This window comes from Schistocerca serialis, chromosome 8, assembly GCF_023864345.2.
Source record: "Schistocerca serialis cubense isolate TAMUIC-IGC-003099 chromosome 8, iqSchSeri2.2, whole genome shotgun sequence".
In the NCBI taxonomy this organism is placed as follows: Eukaryota; Metazoa; Arthropoda; class Insecta; order Orthoptera; family Acrididae; genus Schistocerca; species Schistocerca serialis.
Genome location: NC_064645.1, coordinates 420,956,398 through 420,979,678, shown reverse-complemented (window position 1 = coordinate 420,979,678; position 23,281 = coordinate 420,956,398).

Here is a 23,281-nt window from a genome sequence, read left to right as displayed (position 1 = left end):
CATGCTTGACGTTTCCCCCTATGGCGATGACATTCTCCAGCAGAATAACCGTCCATTTTGCAAGGTCAGATTCCAGCTACAGTGGTTTAAGGGGCATCATAGTGAACTCACATCTGCCTAGTTTACACCACTGAAACGCATATGGGGCTCCAGCTGCGTGCCCGTAAACCACCACCAGTAATTTGCGGGAATTGCTTGACCTCTAGGTAGACATCTGATGCCACATAATTTTGGAACCCTATCAAGGACTTGTAGAATCCATGCCAAGCAGAATCGCTGTGGTACTGTGTTTGAAAGGTGGAACATCAAGTTATTACGATGGTCACTCCAAAAGAAATTCACACTATTTTTGTAAAAATACAGTTTTCATTCTGCATGTGTGAAGGTTTCACAGTGTGTAGATACATCCTTCCCGCATGTTTTCAAACTTAGTTCAACCTGTTGCCGTGACTGGCGCCGTCACAGCATATCTTCAAGATGGCTGCTGCACTTGACGTTCGTCAGAAGCAACCTGCTGTCATAGAATTCCTGTGATGTGAAAACGAGACAGCGGGAAACATCCACAAGAGGTTGAAAAAGGTGTATGGAGATGCTGCTGTCGATCGCAGTACAGTTAGTCAGTGGGCAAGCAGGTTACATGATGAAAGCGGGCACGGAAATATTGAGGATTGTCCTCGCAGCGGCAGGCGTCGTACTGCACTCACTCCAGACAATGTGCAGAGAGTTAACGAATTGGTGACTGCTGACAGATGCATCAGAGTGAACAAATTGTTAGGCTACGTTGGGATAGGGGAAGGAAGTGTTTGCAGGATACTGAAATTGTTGGCATTAGAAAAGGTTTGTGCCAGGTGGGCTCCCAGGATGTTTACAGTGGCTCACAAAGAAACAAGAAAAACGGTATGCAGCAAACTTTTGGAACAGTACGAGAATGGTGGAGATGAATTTCTTGGAAGAATTGTGACAGGTGATGAAACATGGCTCCGTCATTTTGCACCAGAGACGAAGAGGCAATCACTGCAGCGGCATCATGCAAATTCAGCGAAGAAAAAAAAATTTCAAAACCACATCTTCTACTGGAAAAGGTATGGCTACGGTGTTTTTCGATTCTGAAGGACTCTTGCTTGTGGACACCATGCCAAGTGGAAGCACCACAAATTCTTATGCATATGTGGCGACACTGAAGAAACTTCAAGCTCGACTGAGTCGTGTTCGACCACATCGGCAAAAACAGGATGTTTTGATGTTGCACGACAATGCACGGCCACATGTCAGTCAAAAAACCATGGAAGCGATCACAAAACTCGGATGGACAACACTGAAACATCCTTCTTACAGTCCTGACCTGGCTCCATGTGACTATCATCTCTTTGGGATACTGACAGACTCTCTTCGTGGAACAAGGTTTGAAGATGATGATTCCCTTGTGCACGCTGCCAAACAGTGGCTCCAACAGGTTGGTCCAGACTTTTACCGTGCGGGTATACAGGCGCTGGTTCCAAAATGGCGTAAGGCAGTTGAGAGGGATGCAAATTATGTGGAGAAATGAAAATATTGTTCTTAAAGGATGTATCTACACACTGTAAAACTTTCAAACATGGAGAATAAAAGAGGGATTAAAAAAAAATAGTGTGCATTCCTTTTGGAGTGACCATCGTAAATAGGTGGTCATAATATTGTGGCTCATTGGTGTAAGTCGGCTTTCTGTGAACAGCTGCAGTTGTGTAACCAAATGAAACGCGGAAACAGCCATCGCCGCTGGAGTGATCTGCGGCTGTAATCTGCGCTGACGAGTATCTGATAAACAGCGGCCATATTATGTGGGCCCGTTAACATGATCGTCGCCCACGGTTTGTGTTGATGCAGTGTTCACGTCGGTGCGGCCATTAGGGATTTCGACGAGTGCGAATGATTGGGACAACACTGGTGATTAATTCGCGCGGGCGCGAAGAAAAAGTTGCGCTGGATGTAATTAACTGTAAACTGCTGCAGCTCTGCGAGGGTGCTGGATGCCGAAATTAATGTCGTAGGTGTTGTGAAAAGCTGCAGCGCAGTTAGGCGGTCATTAGCGGGAGCCAGTCCCGCGCGCGCAGCTTTCACATCCAGCGATTACACCGTGCTCGCTCGGACTCGCTGCTTTGACGATGGTCATCACCGCTAAACGACATCCGGACAAACTCGTGCAGCTGTGTCTAGCAGCGGAGATCTATCGACAGGGGAACGGTAAACACTACCCTTACTGATCGTATCACGTCAGTAGGCGACCAGTTCTTTTGCCATTGCACGTTTCGACACAAACGTCGCCAGACAACAGGGTATTAAGAAAATAAACCTCCTAGCGTTTCAGTTACACCAGATTTTTTTTTCCCCCTTTAAGTCTTCTTCTTCTTCTTCTTTTTCCTCTTCCATTTAAAGAGGTAAGCGCTGACCCGTTCCAGGGAATTCAACAAAATGTCGTCTCCATCTCTTCTTTGGGCGTCCTGCATCCTGTCCTCCAGTTTGGTTGAAATGTAATACTTGCCACGTCGGGCGCTCAATTGGCGGGTTTTGATGATAGTCCTAAATTTTTTGGTGTGTCTAATGTGTTTTATCATTGGTGTGTCTACTTCTAGTTGTTGTCTGACACCTTCACTCCACACTCTCGTAGCGTTAGTCCAAGAAGTGACTTCAGAAACCTCATCTATGCTGCTTCAATTCTTCATTTATCGTTTTGTCGTAGGATCCAGTTTTTAGTTCCACTTTTCACTACCACACATCAGCGCTGGTCTAGCCACCACACTGTGTAATCTTAGTTAGCTTTTCTAGTTTTTTAACAAGATAACTACATATACAACAATTTACAGCATTATATTGCCGACCGGAGTGGCCGTGCGGTTCTAGGCGCTATAGTCTGGAACCGAGCGACCGCTACGGTCGAAGGTTTGAATCCTGCCTCGGGCATGGATGTGTGTGTTGTCCTTAGGTTAGTTATGTTTAATTAGTTCAAAGTTCTAGCGACTGATGACCTCAGAAGTTAAGTCGCATCGTGCTCAGAGCCATTTGAACCAACAGCATTATATTTCTATATATTTTAAACCACATCTAAGTAAGTTTTGTATGTTGGTACCTCTGTCGTGAAACCCTTAAATGATTTTACGTGTTCTGTTATTGTTTACATCTCCTTTTGCTCTTATTATGTCTTTCCATTCCACTGCTATGACTTATGCTTTATTTACAGATAGAGCTATTTGATAGTTTTGTAAAGAGTTATTCATTTGAAACACATTTTCTTCACTATCTTGCAGGAGAAACTGCTCGTCTGCAAATAAAATATTGGTAATGAATTTACTTTCTTCCGGTTTTTAGAATTTCATTCTTCTAGAACTTCGTTGACAAATTTACGTTTATTTATTGGTGAGAGACCCCGCACTTGCTTTAGTCCGTGGTTTACAGTCTATAACTTCTCGCTTACACAAATTTTAGTGTTATCGCATAGTGATTTAACAGCTTTCAACACATTTCGGAGCACGTTTTAGTCAGTGAGTATTTCCCTCATAGTATTAAATTAAATCGAAAGTGGGTGTATGAAGAATGCATCCAGTGCTGAGCGATAGAAAAACGAGGAACAGGTGGAAATTTTTGTATTACTCGACGCACTTAAAAATAAAAAAATCATTCGCGACGCTGCTCTCACCCGTCACTCAGCATCACACACCCAGAGGAGTAATTGCGAAACTGATGTCAATGCATGGAGATCATGAATAATGGTCACAAAAAGCGGTGAAGCAACCTTCACAGGCAGCAGATGTTTCTAAACGTTTTATGGGAAAAGATATACGACATGACACTGTAAATGAGTCAGTCATAGGTTTGTATTCGCACTGGATTGACGAATTTCGGTTGTGCAAGGTTGGAAATATTTGTTTACTTGTGTCTCTGTATGAACATACTCTAAGGAAGACTGACAACCGTCCGAAATCAATTCGCCATAAATTCACCTGTTGTCGTCAAACTCCACTCTGATGGTGGAAATGAGTTATGAATCGAATGAAAGTTTTGTATTTTAATATCCATTATTTAATAAACATCACTACAAAGTTTGCTCTACCTATTCCCATTTCTGTCCACATATTAAATAAAGTTACTGTACGAGCCCCGATCATTATTACTATTTTGTAGAACTGTCCGCTCTGTTCGCTATCAGTAGATTTATTTATCAAAAGTATACACCTCAACGCGTTTAGGCTATAGCCATCTTCAGAATCACATTTAAATCTCGATACACTGCATCAGTCCACATGTTCTGTCATGGTAATGGTACGTGTGAACTGTCGAAACACAGCATATCGAGATTTAAATGTGATTTTGACGACGGCTATCGTCGAAACGCGTTGAAGCGTGTATTTTTAATAAAATGAAAACATTGATAACAACCAAGACAAATGTCAGTGCATCTACAGGGTGTCTCAAGCCTTTTGGGTAAAATTGAAACAGGTGATAGTGGGTCCACTACCGATTATACTGAGATGAAAAAACAATGGACGGTAATACAAATTTCAGCCGCCTTTTCTCAATGATTCCTGGTGACTTTTCCAACACGAGATAGACAGCTTGAACCCTAGCAAGAAAGTCTTCATCCTGTTCTACGAGGGTTGGTTCAAATGGCTCTTAGCACTATGGGACTTAGCTTCTGAGGTCATCAGTTCCCTAGAACTTAGAACTACTTAAACCTAACTAACCTAAGCACATTACACACATCCATGCCCGAGGCAGGATTCGAACTTACGTCCGTAGCGGTCGCGCGGTTCCAGACTGTAGCGCCTAGAACCGCTCGACAACTTCGGCCGGCCTTCTACGGGGGTGTCATACACCAACGACTTGACTTAACCCCAGAGGAATAAGTCCAGAGAGTTGAATTCCGGCGATCGTACAAGCCGTGGGGAGGGCCTCCCTTTCCATTCCACCGATGACGATACGTGTTGTTTAGGTGCCCGCGGAAATTAAGAAGGAAGTGGGCTGGTGCACTGTCGTGCTGAAATCACATCCTTTCGCGGACCACAGGGGGTGTAGTCTCCAACAACTGTGGCAGCACATCTCGCAGGAACATTGACAATAGCAGTCGTCTCTGTAAACAATTACTGTGAGCTACATTGTTGTTATGTGGTGTATGCTGTGTTCGCCTATAACACAATAAATATGCTTTTCCGACCATTGGATACCTGTCCCAATATAATCCTTTGTCGACCCACTGTCACCAGTTTCAATTTGACACAAAAGGTTTGAGACTCCCTGTATACACTGAAGAGCCAAAGAAACTGGTACAACTTCATAATACCGTGTAGGGCCCCGCGAGCACGCAGAAGTGCTGCAACACGACACGGCATGGACTCGATTAATGTCTGTAGTACTGTTGGATGAAACTGACACCATGAATTCTACAGGGTTTTAAACAATTCTGTAAGAGGTTGAAGGGGTGGAGATCTCTTCTGAACAGCACGGTGCAAGGCATCCCACATATACTCAATAACGTTCACGTCTGGGGAGATTTGTGGCCAGCAGAAGTGCTTAAATTCAGAAGACTGTTCCTGGAGCCACTCTATAGCAATTCTGGACGTGTGGAGTGTCGCATTGTCCTGCTGGAATTGCCCAAGTCCGTAGGAATGCACAATGGATATCAATGCATGCAGGTGATCATTCAGGACGCTTACGTACGTGTCACCTGTTCAGGGTCGTATATAGTATCAGGGCTTACATATCACTCTGACTGTAGACCACCACACCATTACAGAGCCTCCACCAAATTTAACAGTCCTTTGCTGACATGCAGGGTCCACACCCGTACACGTCCATCCGCACGAAACAATTTGAAACCAGACTCGTACGACTGTTTCCAGTTATCAACAGTCCAATATCGATGTTGACGGGCCCAGGCGAAGAGTAAAGCTTTGTGTCATGCAGTCATCAAGGATACACGAGTGGGCCTTGTCTCCCAAATCCCATATCGATGATGTTTCATTGAATGGTTCGCACCGCTGACACTTGTTGATGGCCCAGCATTGAAATCTGCAGCTATTTGCGGAAGGGTTGCTCTTCTGTCACGTTGAACGATTCTGTTCAGTCGTCGTTGGCACCGTTCTTGTAGGATCCTTCTCCGGCCGCAGCGATGTTAGAGATTTGATGTTTTACCCGATCCCTGATATTCACGGTACACTCGCGAGATGGTCGTACGGCAAAATCTCCTCTTCATCGCTACCTCGGAGCTTATGTGTCCCATCGCTCGTGCGCGGACTATAACAACACATTTAAACTCACTTAAATTATGATAACCTGCCATTGTAGCAGCAGTTACCGATCTAACAACTGAGCCACATACTTGTTGTGTTATATAGACGTTGCCTGTTTACATATCGCTGTATTTGATATGCATGCCTATATCAGTTTCTTTGGTGCTTCAGTGTATAATGTGAACAGCAATGGCCCTGTCGCTTCTACCTTAAGCTACTCCCGATATCACTTCTGCATCAGGGTGTGCAGGGTGAGAATGAATTACAAACCACCACAAGTCATTCTATAAACAGGTAGCTACCAAAATTAAAACTGAGTAAAGAGGAGCTGGGGTATAACGTATTTCTAAAGGGATACTGCACGAACTACCGTTCACTAACGCTGCACTGAACTCCATTTATCTCGACGGCAGCGCGCTGTAATTGAGTGAAACTCGTCCCACTGCGGCAGGGTCACGTAGCACCGTCCCCGAACCACAGGCCGCTCGCCATTTTGCCTGTGGCCCAGGCGACACGATGCGTAGAGAATCGGCTCCTCTTACAGGCGCCCCTCTGGTGCGCCCAAACGCGATTTGATACAGCAGCGTCCTTTGTGCCAGCAGCGTATCGAATTGGCGTCACAGCGAGTGCGTTCGGTTGCCAGTGCAGAGCGAGCCGAGGCAGTAAACGCAGCCGCGCGGCGATTGCGTGGCAGCCCAAACACCGCCTGTCGAATGCAAGCGAGACCATCTTCACGGCATCCTCATTCGCTGTGCTGCGCGCCGAGGAGAAACGGTGCAAAGTATGTTGCTTATGAAATTTTCTATCTCTGATTCACAATAACTACTTTAATAACAACAGAGTTACTTGTACAGATTAAATTCCTGTGCAGTTTTTAAACTAAGCTGGGGATAAGGCGAAGGATCAATTGTTCAAATTTCTCTGTGCTTGCGACGAGAAAGAAACTTTAACAGTGGGAGAACCTTCTAGGTTGTATGGGTGTGGTCCACGAAACTCTGCAAATTCCTAACATTTTGTCCAGAGGTTCTCTGACGTTCTTCAATGGTGCTCCTGTTTCCGGTAAGCTGGCGTCACTCATTGTAACTATGGACACTTCAGAAGATTACAGCGCATCTCTGGACGAAACGTTAGGAATGAAACAATTTCTTTGACCACGGCCGGCCAGCCAAGTAGTCTTCACTGTACAACTAACAATGGTGTTAACAAAAACAAATACGATACCTAAGTATGGAACTAGCAGCAATGGTTAAAATTACAGAAGCATGATATTGATAACCCAAGCTTTAAAAGTTCAGCTCAGTATTTTTAAGGCAAGACCAAGTGATAAATTTACCAACATCTGCGAGAGAATATCAAGAGCTCAGATGGAAACCCAGTTCTAAGCAAAGAAGGGAAAGCAGAAAGGTGGAAGGAGTATATAGAGGGTCTATACAAGGGCGATGTACTTGAGGACAATATTATGGAAATGGAAGAGGATGTAGATGAAGATGAAATGGGAGATACGATACTGCGTGAAGAGTTTGACAGAGCACTGAAAGACCTGAGTCGAAACAAGGCCCCCGGAGTAGACAATATTCCATTGGAACTACTGACGGCCGTGGGAGACCCAGTCCTGACAAAACTCTACCATCTGGTGAGCAAGATGTATGAAACAGGCGAAATACCCTCAGACTTCAAGAAGAATATAATAATTCCAATCCCAAAGAAAGCAGGTGTTGACAGATGTGAAAATTACCGAACTATCAGCTTAATAAGTCACAGCTGCAAAATACTAACACGAATTCTTTACAGACGAATGGAAAAACTAGTAGAAGCCAACCTCGGGGAAGATCAGTTTGGATTCCGTAGAAACACTGGAACACGTGAGGCAATACTGACCTTACGACTTTTCTTAGAAGAAAGATTAAGGAAAGGCAAACCTACGTTTCTAGCATTTGTAGACGTAGAGAAAGCTTTTGACAATGTTGACTGGAATACTCTCTTTCAAATTCTAAAGGTGGCAGGGGTAAAATACAGGGAGCGAAAGGCTATTTACAATTTGTACAGAAACCAGATGGCAGTTATAAGAGTCGAGGGACATGAAAGGGAAGCAGTGGTTGGGAAGGGAGTAAGACAGGATTGTAGCCTCTCCCCGATGTTGTTCAATCTGTATATTGAGCAAGCAGTAAAGGAAACAAAAGAAAAATTCGGAGTAGGTATTAAAATTCATGGAGAAGAAATAAAAACTTTGAGGTTCGCTGATGACATTGTAATTCTGTCAGAGACAGCAAAGGACTTGGAAGAGCAGTTGAATGGAATGGACAGTGTCTTGAAAGGAGAATATAAGATGAACATCAACAAAAGCAAAACAAGGATAATGGAATGTAGTCTAATTAAGTCGGGTGATGCTGAGGGAATTAGATTAGGAAATGAGGCACTTAAAGTAGTAAAGGAGTTTTGCTATTTGGGGAGCAAAATAACTGATGATGGTCTAAGTAGGGAGGATATAAAATGTAGGCTGGCAATGGCAAGGAAAGCGTTTCTGAAGAAGAGAAAATTGTTAACATCCAGTATTGATTTAAGTGTCAGGAAGTCATTTCTGAAAGTATTCGTATGGAGTGTAGCCATGTATGGAAGTGAAACATGGACAATAAATAGTTTGGACAAGAAGAGAATAGAAGCTTTCGAAATGTGGTGCTACAGAAGAATGCTGAAGATTAGATGGGTAGATCACATAACTAATGAGGAAGTATTGAATAGGATTGGGGAGAAGAGAAGTTTGTGGCACAACTTGACCAGAAGAAGGGATCGGTTGGTAGGACATGTTCTGAGGCATCAAGGGATCACCAATTTAGTATTGGAGGGCAGCGTGGAGGGTAAAAATCGTAGAGGGAGACCAAGAGATGAATACACTAAGCAGATTCAGAAGGATGTAGGTTGCAGTAGGTACTGGGAGATGAAAAAGCTTGCACAGGATAGAGTAGCATGGAGAGCTGCATCAAACCAGTCTCAGGACTGAAGACCACAACAACAACATCCTGAACCTATCTTCAACCGATCCTTGCCCCCGTCCTTGCTCATCTCCTTCAGGTCCTCTCCATTCATCTCCTACACCCACCTGTGACTCCCCCCTCCTACTCCTCCTTCTCCTTCTAATCCCACTGTTCCTCTGTTCATCTCTCCATCCTCTTTGACTATTCATTTACGTCCCTCTCTCTTTATCCAACCTCTCCACCTCCACCCTCTTCCCAATATCTGTTTGTCCACACCTGCATGTGTAACCTCTTAAACACATGGTGATGTCACCTCCACAATATGGCTCCTCCCCTCTCTCTCTATCCATCACCTCCTTCCCTTTCTCTCGCTGCCCATCCCTTTGCTCCTTCTCTCTCTGACCATCACCCCCATACCCCTCTATCTGTCCATCGCCTCCTCTTCCCTCTCTGTCTGTTCAGCTCCTCCTCTATCTTTCTTTTATCCATCTTATCCTTCATTTCTCCCACTATTCATCTCCCCCCTCCACCCGCTCTCTTTGTGCAGCCATATGCATACACATCCACACAACATGCCCGCCATGCAGAACAGCCTATTTTTCAGGGTCATGAAACACTTTATTGCCTACATCTCCGCTCCTAAAGAGGCTATGTGGTTCTAGCCCTCCCCAATTCCCCACACCCCTCCCTGCTCCACAGTGCTGATAGCATTCAGTATGCGTCCGAACTCTACTTGAAATAGTTCCAGTAGTTAACCACAAATTTATAATAAACACCAACAATACTACAATAATGGTGGTTCCCGGTGGGGTCAGGAATTTTCTCTGCCTCGTGATGACTGGGTGTTGTGTGATGTCCTTAGGTTAGTTAGGTTTAAGTAGTTCTAAGTTCTAGGGGACTGATGACCATAGATGTTAAGTCCCATAGTGCTCAGAGCCATTTGAACCATTTGAACAATAATGGTGGCATATAATCTGAACAGACAAATAAGGGAAAATTAAGATGGGAAACAAAATTCTAAAGCAAGTAAATATATTTCGTTGCTCGGCTAGTACAATAACAAATGATAACGAAAGTATAATGGGAATAAATGAAAAATTTTTGTGACTAAAACAGACATTCAAAATGGCTCAAATGGCTCAGAGCACTATGGGACTTAACTTCTGAGGTCATCATTCCCCTAGAACTTAGGACTACTCAAACCTAAGTAACCTAAGGACAGCACAAACATCCATGCCAGAGGCAGGATTCGGACCTGCGACCGTAGCGGTCGCGCGGTTCCGGAATGTAGCGCCTAGAACCGCTCGGCCACAAACAGACATTCAGAAATGTAAATAATTTACCAGCAGACGACCACTGCAATATAGCAACAAGAAAGAAACTAATAGAAAAATTTCTTTGTATCATTTTAAGCAATATTTGTGAAGGATGGACTCTGAAGAAACAAGCAAAGAAAAAATTAGAAACCGTAGAGACGTATGTCTGGGGAACAGAGTCAGAAACATTCTGAACTGAAATCAACTGCTGCTGCTGCTGTGGTCTTCAGTCCTGAGACTGGTTTGATGCAGCTCCCCATGCTACTCTATCCTGTGCAAGTTTCTTCATCTCCCAGTACCTACTGCAATCTACATCCTTCTGAATCTGCTTAGTGTATTCATCTCTTGGTCTCCCTCTACGAGTTTTACCCTCCACGCTGCCCTCCAATATTAAATTGGTGATCCCTTGATGCCTCAGAACATGTCCTACCAACCGATCCCGTCTTCTGGTCAAGTTGTGCCACAAACTTCTCTTCTCCCCAATCCTGTTCAATACTTCCTCATTAGTTATGTGATGTACCCATCTAATCTTCAGCGTTCTTCTGTAGCACCACATTTCGAAAGCTTCTACTCTCTTCTTGTCCAAACTATTTATCGTCCATGTTTCACTTCCATACATGGCTACACTCCATACAAATACTTTCAGAAATGACTTCCTGACACTTAAATCTATACTCGATGTTAACAAATTTCTCTTCTTCAGAAAAGCTTTCCTTGCCATTACCAGTCTACATTTTATATCCTCTCTACTTCGACCATCATCAGTTATTTTGCTCCCCAAATAGCAAAACTCCTTTACTACTTTAAGTGTCTCATTTCCTAATCTAATTCCCTCAGCATCACCCGACTTAATTCGACTACATTCCATTATCCTCGTTTTGCTTTTGTTGATGTTCATCTTATATCCTCCTTTCAAGACGCTATCCATTCCATTCAACTGCTCTTCCAAGTCCTTAGCTGTCTCTGACAGAATTACAATGTCATCGGCGAACCTCAAAGTTTTTATTTCTTCTCCATGAATTTTAATACCTACTCCGAATTTTTCTTTTGTTTCCTTTACTGCTTGCTCAATATACAGATTGAACAACATCGGGGAGAGGCTACAACCCTGTCTTACTCCTTTCCCAACCACTGCTTCCCTTTCATGCCCCTCGACTCTTATAACTGCCATCTGGTTTCTGTACAAATTGTAAATAGCCTTTCGCTCCCTGTATTTTACCCCTGCCACCTTTAGAATTTGAAAGAGAGTATTCCAGTCAACATTGTCAAAAGCTTTCTCTACGTCTACAAATGCTAGAAACGTAGGTTTGCCTTTCCTTAATCTTTCTTCTAAGGTAAGTCGTAAGGTCAGTATTGCCTCACGTGTTCCAGTGTTTCTACGGAATCCAAACTGATCTTCCCCGAGGTTGACTTCTACTAGTTTTTCCATTCGTCTGTAAAGAATTCGTGTTTGTATTTTGCAGCTGTGACTTATTAAACTGATAGTTCGGTAATTTTCACATCTGTCAACACCTGCTTTCTTTGGGATTTGAATTATTATATTCTTCTTGAAGTCTGAGGGAATTTCGCCTGTTTCATACATCTTGCTCACCAGATGGTAGAGTTTTGTCAGGACTGGCTCTCCCAAGGCCGTCAGAAGTTCCAATGGAATGTTGTCTACTCCGGGGGCCTTGTTTCGACTCAGATCTTTCAGTGCTGTGTCAAACTCTTCACGCAGTATCGTATCTCCCATTTCATCTTCATCTACATCCTCTTCCATTTCCATAATATTGTCCTCAAGCACATCGCCCTTGTATAGACCCTCTATATACTCTTTCCACCTTTCTGCTCTCCCTTCTTTGCTTAGAACTGGGTTTCCATCTGAGCTCTTGATATTCATACAAGTCGTTCTCTTATCTCCAAAGGTCTCTTTAATTTTCCTGTAGGCAGTATCTATCTTACCCCTAGTGAGATAAGCCTCTACATCCTTACATTTGTCCTCTAGCCATCCCTGCTTAGCCATTTTGCACTTCCTGTCGATCTCATTTTTGAGACGTTTGTATTCCTTTTTGCCTGCTTCATTTACTGCATTTTTATATTTTCTCCTTTCATCAATTAAATTCAATATTTCTTCTGTTACCCAAGGATTTCTACTAGCCCTCGTCTTTTTACCTACGACTACAACTATAATCATATATTTAAAGAGAAAAGTACTTTAATCAGGATGATACAGAGAAGAAAACTAAATTAACTGCACATGATGTTCGACATAATCACATAATAGAAAACATTTTGGAGGGAAAAATTCCGGGGGTAAGGTCAAGATGCATGTTCATAACATCTGTGTTACAATGTGTTATCAGTGGAATGTACTGCAGCAACAACAACCAAATGGTGCAAATGGCCAGAGAAAGTGAAGGATGGCGTGGCCTTTAACATCTGATGATAATGAAGTGATGAACAAGCTGGAAGCTCCTGAGGTGCACAGGTAAAAAGTAGATTTAAGTTGTGTGGCATGCTTCGTTGGGAGTGTCAGAGTGGTAGGTTCACCAGCCTAATTGGAAAGGTTTGCCTTACACTTCGTGCACATTGGTATCTTTCCTTCGCGAAGTGTGAGTCGCGCATGTTAAGTATATCTGACAAGTGTAGATGACTAAAACGGGTGTGCGTGTAGTGCAGTGTCATTTCTGAATTGTATGATAATCAGATAAGGGAGAGAGTGAAATCCACTGCTGGCATATAGCCTACTAACCTCGGACAGCACAAGAGAGACTCTGGGTCAGGCGTCGCGGTGGTTGTATTCCCGCCAAGGAGATGGGCTTCTGGTTGTCACTGCGGCCGCACAGTGAATATGGCGGCCAATAGCGTTCCATGCACCCGCACAGTGCACAGATGGTCTGTTCAGCGCTCGCGGTTCGTTTTGTCAGATCCAGCTTGGCAGTACCAGGGCTGCTCGATAACTACCTTGCTTATCACATGGTTACTCTCCTAGCTCGTGTCTAGGATTTGTTGGTTTTGTTGTCATGGTTGTGGGGAAGCACTTAGCGCCTCGTTGTCAGCGAGGACGTTTGTCCTTGTCCTCTTCTGTTTCCTGTCTGCAGTGTGTGTGTCTCGTTCCACTAACCTACATCTACATATACATGATTACCTTTTAATTCGCAATTAATTACCCGGCAGAGGGTTCATCCAACAATCTTCAAGCTCTTTCTCCACCGTTGCACTCTATAACGGTCCGCGAAGAAAAATAAAGCTCCTAAATCTTTCTGTACTAGCTCTGATTTACCTTATTTTATCACCATCATTTCATCCTAAGTAGGTGGGAGCCAACAAAATATTTTCGCATACGGAGGAAAAAGTTGGTGATTGAAATTTCATGAGAAGGTCCTGCTATTTGCAGTTCTCACACCACAGAGCAGTACTCCGGAAGAGGGCGGACAAGCGTGGTCTAAGCAGTCTCTTTACCAGACCTGTTGCATCTTATTAGTCTTCTGTGAATAAAGCTCAGTCATTAGATTACTTCCCCTCGACGTCACATATGTGATAGTTCCAATTTAAGTTACTCGTAATTGTAATCCCTATGTATATCGTTGAAGTTACAGCCATTAAATTTGTGTGATTTATCGTGTATTCGAAACTTTTAGGATTTCTTGTAATACTCAGGTGGATGTCATCACAGTTTTCATTATGTAGAGTCAACTGTCACTTTTCGCACCATACAGATATCTTGTGTAAATCATTCTGCAATTGATTTTGATCTTCTGTGACTTTACAAGACGGGAAGCAACAACGTCCTCTGTAAACAATCTAAGAGGGCTCCTTAGATTGCGTCCTACATCGTTTATGTAAATCCGTAATAGCAGAGGGCCTATAACACTTCCTTAGGGAACGTCAGGTATTACTTCTGTTATAGTCGATGACTTTCCGTTAGTTACTACGAAACTTAACCTCCATGATAAGAACTCACGAATCTAGTCACACAACTGAGGCGATGCTCCATAGGCACGCAATTTGATTAGAATTATCTTTTGAGGAACGGTGGCAAAAGCCTTCTCGAAATTTATAAACATGGAATCAATTTTTAGATCTCCTGTCGATAGTATTCATTAGTTCGTGAGTGTAGAGAGCTAGTTGTGTTTCACAGGACCGATATTATCAATATTGTCAATAGACAGTTTTCTTCGAGGTAATGCATAATTTTTGAACATGGCATATGTTCTAAATTCCTACTGTGGGTCGAAGTAAGTGATACGTGTGTGTAATTCATTTGACTGCTCCTCTTTCCGTTATTGGTTATTCGTGTGCTCGTTCTACAACTTTCCAGACTTTAAGTGCGACTCCTTCGACGAGCGAGTGATTATATATGATTGTTAAGTATGGACCAATTGTATCTGTGTACTCTGAAAGAAACTGCCTGGTATACAATCTGGACCGGAGGTCTTGTCTTTAGTAAGAGATACAAACTGCTTCTAAATTCCTCATGTTGGTAGTTGTTCTTTATTCGCATTCTGGAATATTTGCTCCGTCTTCTTTGCTGAAGTAGTAACTCTGCTTTAGTGGTACTGTCATCAGTTATATCAATATTGATATGGCGCAGGGGAGGTATTGATTGCATCTTGCCGCTGATATACTTTACATGTAAGAAGAATCTCTTTGGGTTTTCTGCCAGATTCCGAGAGTTCAGTTGTGGAAACTATTTAATGGATGTCGCATTGAAGTTCGCGCTAAATTCGAGTTTCTGTTAAACTTCGCCAATCCTGTGGATTTCGCGTTCTTTTAGATTTATCATGCTTTCTTCGCTGCTTATGGAGCAGTGTTTTGACTATTTTTTGTACCATGGAGATCAGTACTATGGCTTATAATTTATTTAGTAAATATCTCTCTCATGCCGTCGATACCATATTCTGAATTCAAACCACATCTGGTCTAGGCTCACATAGTCAGACGTGAAGGAGTGAAGACTGTTTTATGGAAACGCCTACAGCTAACTTTATCTGCTTTTTTATATAGATGTATTTTCGGTTATATTTGGTAGATTTCGATGTTACGATATTAGTATCACTACAGGATCCTTGTGGTCACTAATCAATGCATCGGTCATTATGCTCCCCCTTTGCTCAAGGAGTATTTATTGCTAAGAAGTTATGTATCTTTTCGCAACTATCTAAACTTTGAATGGGCTCCCGAATTAACTGTCGAAAATAATTTTCAGAAAAACCATTCAGTTTAATTTCAGACGACATTTTATGCTTACCGCCGGCTTTAAACACGTATTTTTGACTACATTTTGCTACGGTCGCAGGTTCGAATCCTGCCTCGGGCATTGATGTGTGTGATGTCCTTAGGTTACTTGGGTTTTCGTAGTTCTAAGTCTAGGGGACTGGTGGGCACATTAGCCTTGTCGCTGTTGGTGTGAAACGTCGAGATTCATACTGACATCCATTAGAATCATGACAGTATGCTAACCTGTCCCTCTGTCCCTGAAGTCAACTGTCAAACTGTTTATGTAACTGCTGTTCTCCTTTTAGTCGACCACGCAATTAATTTGGCCACTGTATGTAACAGTAGTACTTTAACATTTTGCTGGTAACTAACCTTTACGTAACTCAGTTGTTGCGCGATTAAGAGTCTGAAATTGTCCACCTATCGTAGTGTAGAGCAACCTGAACATGAACTAATTATTGTCCATATAATTATTGTCTGCGTACGCCAATTCACGACATCGTCTACACTCTTAACGTAGTCAAAGTTAAGAATAGGTTGGTTGTTGTTACAACGAATGACCTGTCTTATGATAGTGTGACTGTTAAAATAACAGATGTGAAAAGGGAAAAAAAATCAATAACTAGTAAATAAAATGTACTTCGACGAATGTGTAACAGTCGTTCCATCATTTCTTGTTGGTAAAATTGTATTAGGGAATAAGCCTAATACGCACATGAGAGTTTGTATGCGACGCAGTTTAACGAACAAAAAGTATCACATGCTCACCAGATTTCCGAATCTTTGACTGACTGACACTACAAAGATCTCCCTACTATCAATGAAGCCAGTGTTCCCTATACATAGTATTTAAAGTCAGGAAAATTACCTTTTCTAAATTAAATATAACATTTCCAAGGCGCTGCTGGGATGAGGCTAAACATATACTGTGCCTTTAATCTGAATCGAGTAAACTCTTTCGATATGCAGATAGCCCCATCCAACTCAGATGTACAATGATAAACTGTACGCACTGGGAAGGGACTGAAGGGTATTAGTCATGATCAGTGCGTCGTGGGTATGATCCTTTTAGACATTAATAATAATGAAGGGAATGAAAGGGCTTCATGTCTGTATGATCGGTTACTTCGACCGGAAGGGGAAAAATCTGTTTATCAACCAACTCACAAGATTATTAAAATAAATTAAATACGCTTCTTCTCATCGGACATGATGAAAGCCTCATTCTGGTTGGCTTAGGTAAATACTTGTAAGAACCCAAAAAATGGAGTCATGGTTAAGCCGTCGACTGATAAAATATGATGGAAAACAAGATCCGCCGTTCTTTGTTGTCAGATGACGTTCGTAGAGCCACGATAATTGTTTCGCTCAGCGCCACCGCCTGCCATTATGCCGTTACCGTGTTTGAAGATGGTCAAAGTTTTACCGAAACTGATTACTAATGTCAACCAATATTTTATACCCTTAAGACTGTTTCTAATTCAGTTTTAAAGTAAGGCTCTTCGTCACTTTCAGAAATTAGCGCTCTTATGTGCATACTTGCCTCACCGACGAAGGTGATTAAATCAAATATCGTTACATTGTTTGTAAAACTGGAACTGTCAACTGGGCTGGACACATGGGCACACTTTGAGCACCATTCTTACCATGAAGACTTAGACCACTACAGCCAGTGACAGTTCACTAGCGCCGGAAGGAACTGTGTAGAGAGGAAACTAGAGCAGAGCGACTGACAAAGTTTCGAATATAAGACTAAACAGTACGCAGAATGATAATAGTGTAATGAAACAATGTCCCCAGTTTGGAACAGGGTTTTTAGTAAACATAAAAATAATAGATTCAGTAACGGATTTCCAAGCAATATCACCAAGAACTGCGACTCTAAGCTTTAAAGCAATAAATAAAACCTATACAACAAATGAGAAAAACTGTCTAACAAAAACAAAGGAAGCGGTAGATAAATTTTGGGACATTCTAGAACAAACTGTGAACAGAGTAAATAAAAATAATGTAAAAATCTTATTGGGAGATTTCAATGCTCAGTTGGGAAAAGAAAGGAAACATAAAGATATAATTGGAAAATGGAGTCCACATAAATTTACGAACAAAAACGGTCAAAGACTTGTAGAACTCTGCAGAGAACACAACCTTATATCTAAATCAACATACTTTAAGAGGAAGCCAAGTAAACTTAAAACATGGAAACATCCAGACTGGAGGAAGGAGGAGTGGCAGCTAGACCATGTCTGCATGGACACACATTTTCATAAGGACATCCACAATGTTAAAGAACTGAGAGGAGTAGACAGGGGCTCAGACCATTATATAGTTAAAATTAAAATCAAATTCACTTTGCTAAAGAAGATGACCGGAAAAAGTAATAAAATAAAAAGGGGGTTTGACCCATACCTTGGTAATTAAAAATAATAAATACCAACAAAAAACACAAACCATCAAATTAACAGATGATCTTGAATAACTAGTGCCTAATCTTAAAAAAAGAGGCAGTGAATCTAGCTCCCTTGAACCCACGAAGGAAACATGCATGGTGTACATTAGAATGTGACAAATTCCATGAAGATAGACACCAAGCATGGCTAAAGTTTCAAACACATAAAACTGAAGAAAATGCCATTAACCTAAAAATTGAAAGAAAAAAATTCACTCAAGATAGGATTCCATAAAGATATTATGAACTCTATAGAAGGTAATTATCATAAATCCAACTCCAGGAACTACTGTAAAATGTTTGGGAAACAACTACAACAATAAGAGGCCCCTACACTAATACTGAAAGATGAAGATAGAAGACTGACACACAGTAACAAGGAAAATGCAGAAATCATTGCAAAAGCATTTAACAAACTTCTGAATTGCTAGGAACCCAAAGAACCCTTACAAATCAACATAAATACCCCAATTAAAAACCAAACCTAACAAACTAGACCCTCCAACGTTCCAAGAAGTAGAAAAAATTCTTAAAGAACAAAAATATTATAAGACATGTGGAGAAGATCAGATTTTTGTTGAAATGTGGAAATTTGCAAGTAACACAGTCAAGACCTCCTTACAGATGGCTCTAACAAAAATCTGGGTAACAGAACGATTCCCCGAACATTGGACCACAGCTATCATCCACCAACCACATAAAAAGGGAGATAGAGCAACGCACACAACTACAGAGGAATCTCTCTCCTAGATTGCACATACAAAATTCTATCCAAGATCCTATATGAAAGAATCGAGGAGCAATTAGAACAGGAGTTAGGGGAATATCAGGGAGGTTTCAGACCATGGAGAAGCTGTGCAGAGCACATAATTTGTTTAAAATTGATTATGGCATACTACAAGAAACGGAACAAACCTCTGGCAATAACATTTGTAGATTTTAAGAAGGCATATGACTGTCTCCACAGACCTACGGTATTAAAAATGTTAAGAAATCTAGGACTCCATCCAAAACTAATTAAAATAATACGACTCACTCTAACCAACACCAAATCAAAAGTGAAGTTTAGAGGAGAAATTTCGGAACCATTCCTCATAAAAACAGGCTTATGGCAAGGTGACTGCCTATCACCATTACTGTTCAGCTGTGCACTGGAGTACATAATGAGAGAATGGTACAAGGACAATCCAAAGATGATAAGAACTGGAAGTGCAAAAGATGATATTAGCTTAAACTGCTTGGGATTCGCTGATGATCTTGCTCTCCTAGCCAACACCGTTCAAGAAGCCAGGCAACAAGTGAAATCACTACAAGAAATAGCAGAGAAAGTAGGCCTTAGAACACCACTTGAAAAAACGGAGATTATGCTAAATGATCCACCACTTGCAAACAAAATTACAATAGGAGAACAGGAAATCAAAATTGTTGATAAATTTAAATATTTAGGCGAAATAATAACATACAATCTAAATGAGAAGCCATCATCGCAGAAGAGAATAAAAAAAACTGAACTACGCAAATTACATTACCAAAACTACATTCAACAAAAAAAGCCTATCTATAGATGCAAAATTAAAACACTATAAAACCGTTAAACCACCAGAAATAACGTATGCAGCTGAAACTATCTTCAAAACTACTAATACAGCAGAAATTGACAGAATACTAAAAATAGAAAGAAGAATAATTAGGACATGCATAAAAAAACAGTATAAAATAAATGGACATTGGAGAATAGTATCAAATGAAACAGTATATAAGAAAATAGAACCAGTCATGAGCACGATCAGGTACAAACGAATCTCATTCTTTGGACATCTGATGAGAACTCCAGAAAACAGAATTAGTAAAAAATAATACAAAAATTGTGGAATAGCAAGAGCGACATTAAATCGATCACAGAAATTATGGAAGATATAAAAGTACTCCAAATTACAGTAGATGACGTACAAAACAAGACAGAGAAAACCAGAATACTGCAAGACCCGCAAACCAGACTAAAAATGAAAATCAATAAAAGGAGTACTGGAAGAGTGGTCTCAGATGAAGAAAGAAGGAAAATATCTGAAAGAATGAAGAAATATTGGGCAGACAGAAGAGCAAAACACCTTTCATATAAGAATAGACTCTAATAATTATATTACCTAAATATCATATTAAGTTATTGTTGAACCAAATTGTATCCCTGTATAACAACATGTTTACAACTTTGTATAATTGACTAAAGTGGTCCAATCAAAGCCATAAAGTTGAATAAATGAATAAATAGTATAAACAGCAACAGATGGACTCGAGAAAAGATAAACATATCCACCAGATAAAAGACATGCATGCATGTCCGAACTAGCTTTATATCGTAATTCGGAATAATACTGGCAGTGCAATATCGTAGAGAGAAGACTGGTAAATGTGTGAAATGCCAACTAACCAGCGTGCGAAACGGGCAGTCGCCTTTTAACGACTGGTTCAAATCCGTAGGAGCACTTGACGTTTTAAAACCATTTCCAATAAACACATATATAAATAAAAGTAATGTAACAAGACATATTCGACAATTTTATTACAAAATTCTCCATTTCCTTTGTGGTGTCACCGCCAGACACCACACTTGCTAGGTGGTAGCCTTTAAATCGGCCGCGGTCCGTTAGTATACGTTGGACCCGCGTGTCGCCACTGTCAGTGATAGCAGACCGAGCGCCACCACACGGCAGGTCTAGAGAGACGCACTGGCACTCGCCCCAGTTGTACAGCCGACGTTCATAGCAATGGTTCACTGACAAATACACTCTCAATTCCGAGACGATAGTTAGCATAGCCTTCAGCTACATTTGCTACGACCTAGCAAGGCGCCATAGCTTTGATAATTAATATTGTGAAGCATGTATCATCAACAGCGATGTTCTACAAATGTGGATTAAAGTTAAGTATTACAGCAACTGCGTCCATTTTCTAAGTTCTCATTTCCTTTTAACTGTTCCAGACCTCACGCCAATCTGCGTGAGCTTAACGCGTGCCTTTCGGCTTCCTCTCGTTGTGACTTGGCTGTCTTGCTAAGTCACAACATCCTTTATCTCGATATTCTGGATCAGCGGTTAAAAAACGTTCAATATGTACAAACGTCCTTGGTTACAACTGCTGCTGTATTTTACGCGTTCTTTGTCCTCGACCGATTGGGAAATATGTTACTTCATTTTATAGTAAGTTTACTGTGTCCTATGAATATGTCAAACTCTCTACCATTTACCAACTTCAAAGACATCTCTTTTGCAAACCTTTGCCATCACCGAAGGCCAATATATACGACGAAATGACGTTATTGGAAATGTACTGAAGTCATCTCGTCCCTTATTTCACAATTTTAAGCATAATTTGACTTTCACCAACCACCACCGCAGTGCTTCAATGCCCATGTCGTCGATCAACAGCGCCGGTAGCTACAGGATAGGTCCCGCCATGGAAGCCGGTGTGTTTGGAAAGCTGATCAATGAGGTCAGGAGGTGGCGGGCGTGGGCTTTAAGAGAGACAGGCGCCCGGGACCTATCAGTTGGGCGGATGATGGATGGTGCGTCCCAGATCGGCCTCCCACGTCTATCGGCAACAATGAAGCGGTGGTTCTTTAGAAACTATAAGCGCCAAAGCGCCAGCAGTTTTTTTGCGAGGTGTAGCCGTTCCCATAGACAAGGCTTTGGGGCCATCACAGAATAAATGAACCTGAATTTCCAATGTAACAATGCGGTATATATTGTAAACGATAACTGAGGCCAAATACACAAAAAAACGAGAAAATATTACAAACTTAAGTAAGGTTTGTTACTTTTCTGTAAATTAATTTTCGCAGTCAAATCTGTGCAGTTAGGCAGCACTAAGTATCATTAGGTAATAAATGCCAAAATCTAATCTTCGAATGTTGAATCATTGGCCTGTGCTGGATCCTCATTCTTGCCTCATTCACTGTGTCCAGAACGTAATGTAGGCAGCGTTACGGATACCGTCCGTTTGCAAGTAGTAAAACACTGAGGCTTGGCAGTATTTACGAAAAAAACGTCGTAACAAAAATTTTCGGTTTCGTTCGTAATTTGGAAACTGACAACATATATGTTCGCAGTATTCACACTGTAAACTAATGTAAAGTGAGTGTGACATATATCAAATGATTCAAATGGCTCTGAGCACTATGGGACTTAGCTGCTGAGGTCATCAGTCCCCTAGAACTCAGAACTACTTAAACGTAACTAACCTAAGGACATCACACACATCCATGCCCGAGGCAGGATTCGAACCTGCGACAGTAGCGGTCGCGCCGTTCCAGACTGTAGCGCCTAGAACCGCTTGGCCACCCCGGCCGGCTGACACATATCATTTCTTTAGTTTAAAGCTAGTTGTTCTGGATACGAGCACTAGGAAAATATTTACTAACTAATAGGCATGGAAGTCAGAGGGCAATCCAGTGAGCTATTTTCCTACCAGGATGTTGAAGAAATTACATCAGTTTCAAACGGAAATATACGCCTTTTCGGATTGACATTTAACCTGTTCCCATGTTATTATCGGTTGAGTTACATTTCACTGTGTACGTAAATCTCTGTCACTGAACTTTATTTCTCAAAAGCTATAAAATTCCATCAGAAAAAGAAATCAGCGAGTTATAAAAGGAAGAAAAATATAATTACCACATATCATCAAGTTTCTGCTGAGTCTGTAAATAATATCGACTTGTGATCATACACAGCTGAGTTGGAATTAGTAGAGTCTGCGTTGAATTCTTGCATGTATGAGCTTACGGCGTTAACAGATTAACTGAGACAGAAATCAGAAATCATATGAACCCCACTAAATATGTGAGTATTGCGGGATTCACATTTGCATCGGCAAGTTGCAGCATTCCGTACAAGGGAAAAGTCTAATGTCTCCTCTAAACCAGAAGAATGCATTTAATACATCTAATACAAAGTCAGGTAGTTCAGTTGTCTTAATTCTGTCAACAACACAGCCAGCAAGTTGGAAAGGGGATACCAGTGCATTTATTTTGTTGCAAATCAAAACAGATGTTTTTTAAATTAGTAACAAAGGTCTTACGGTAAATTC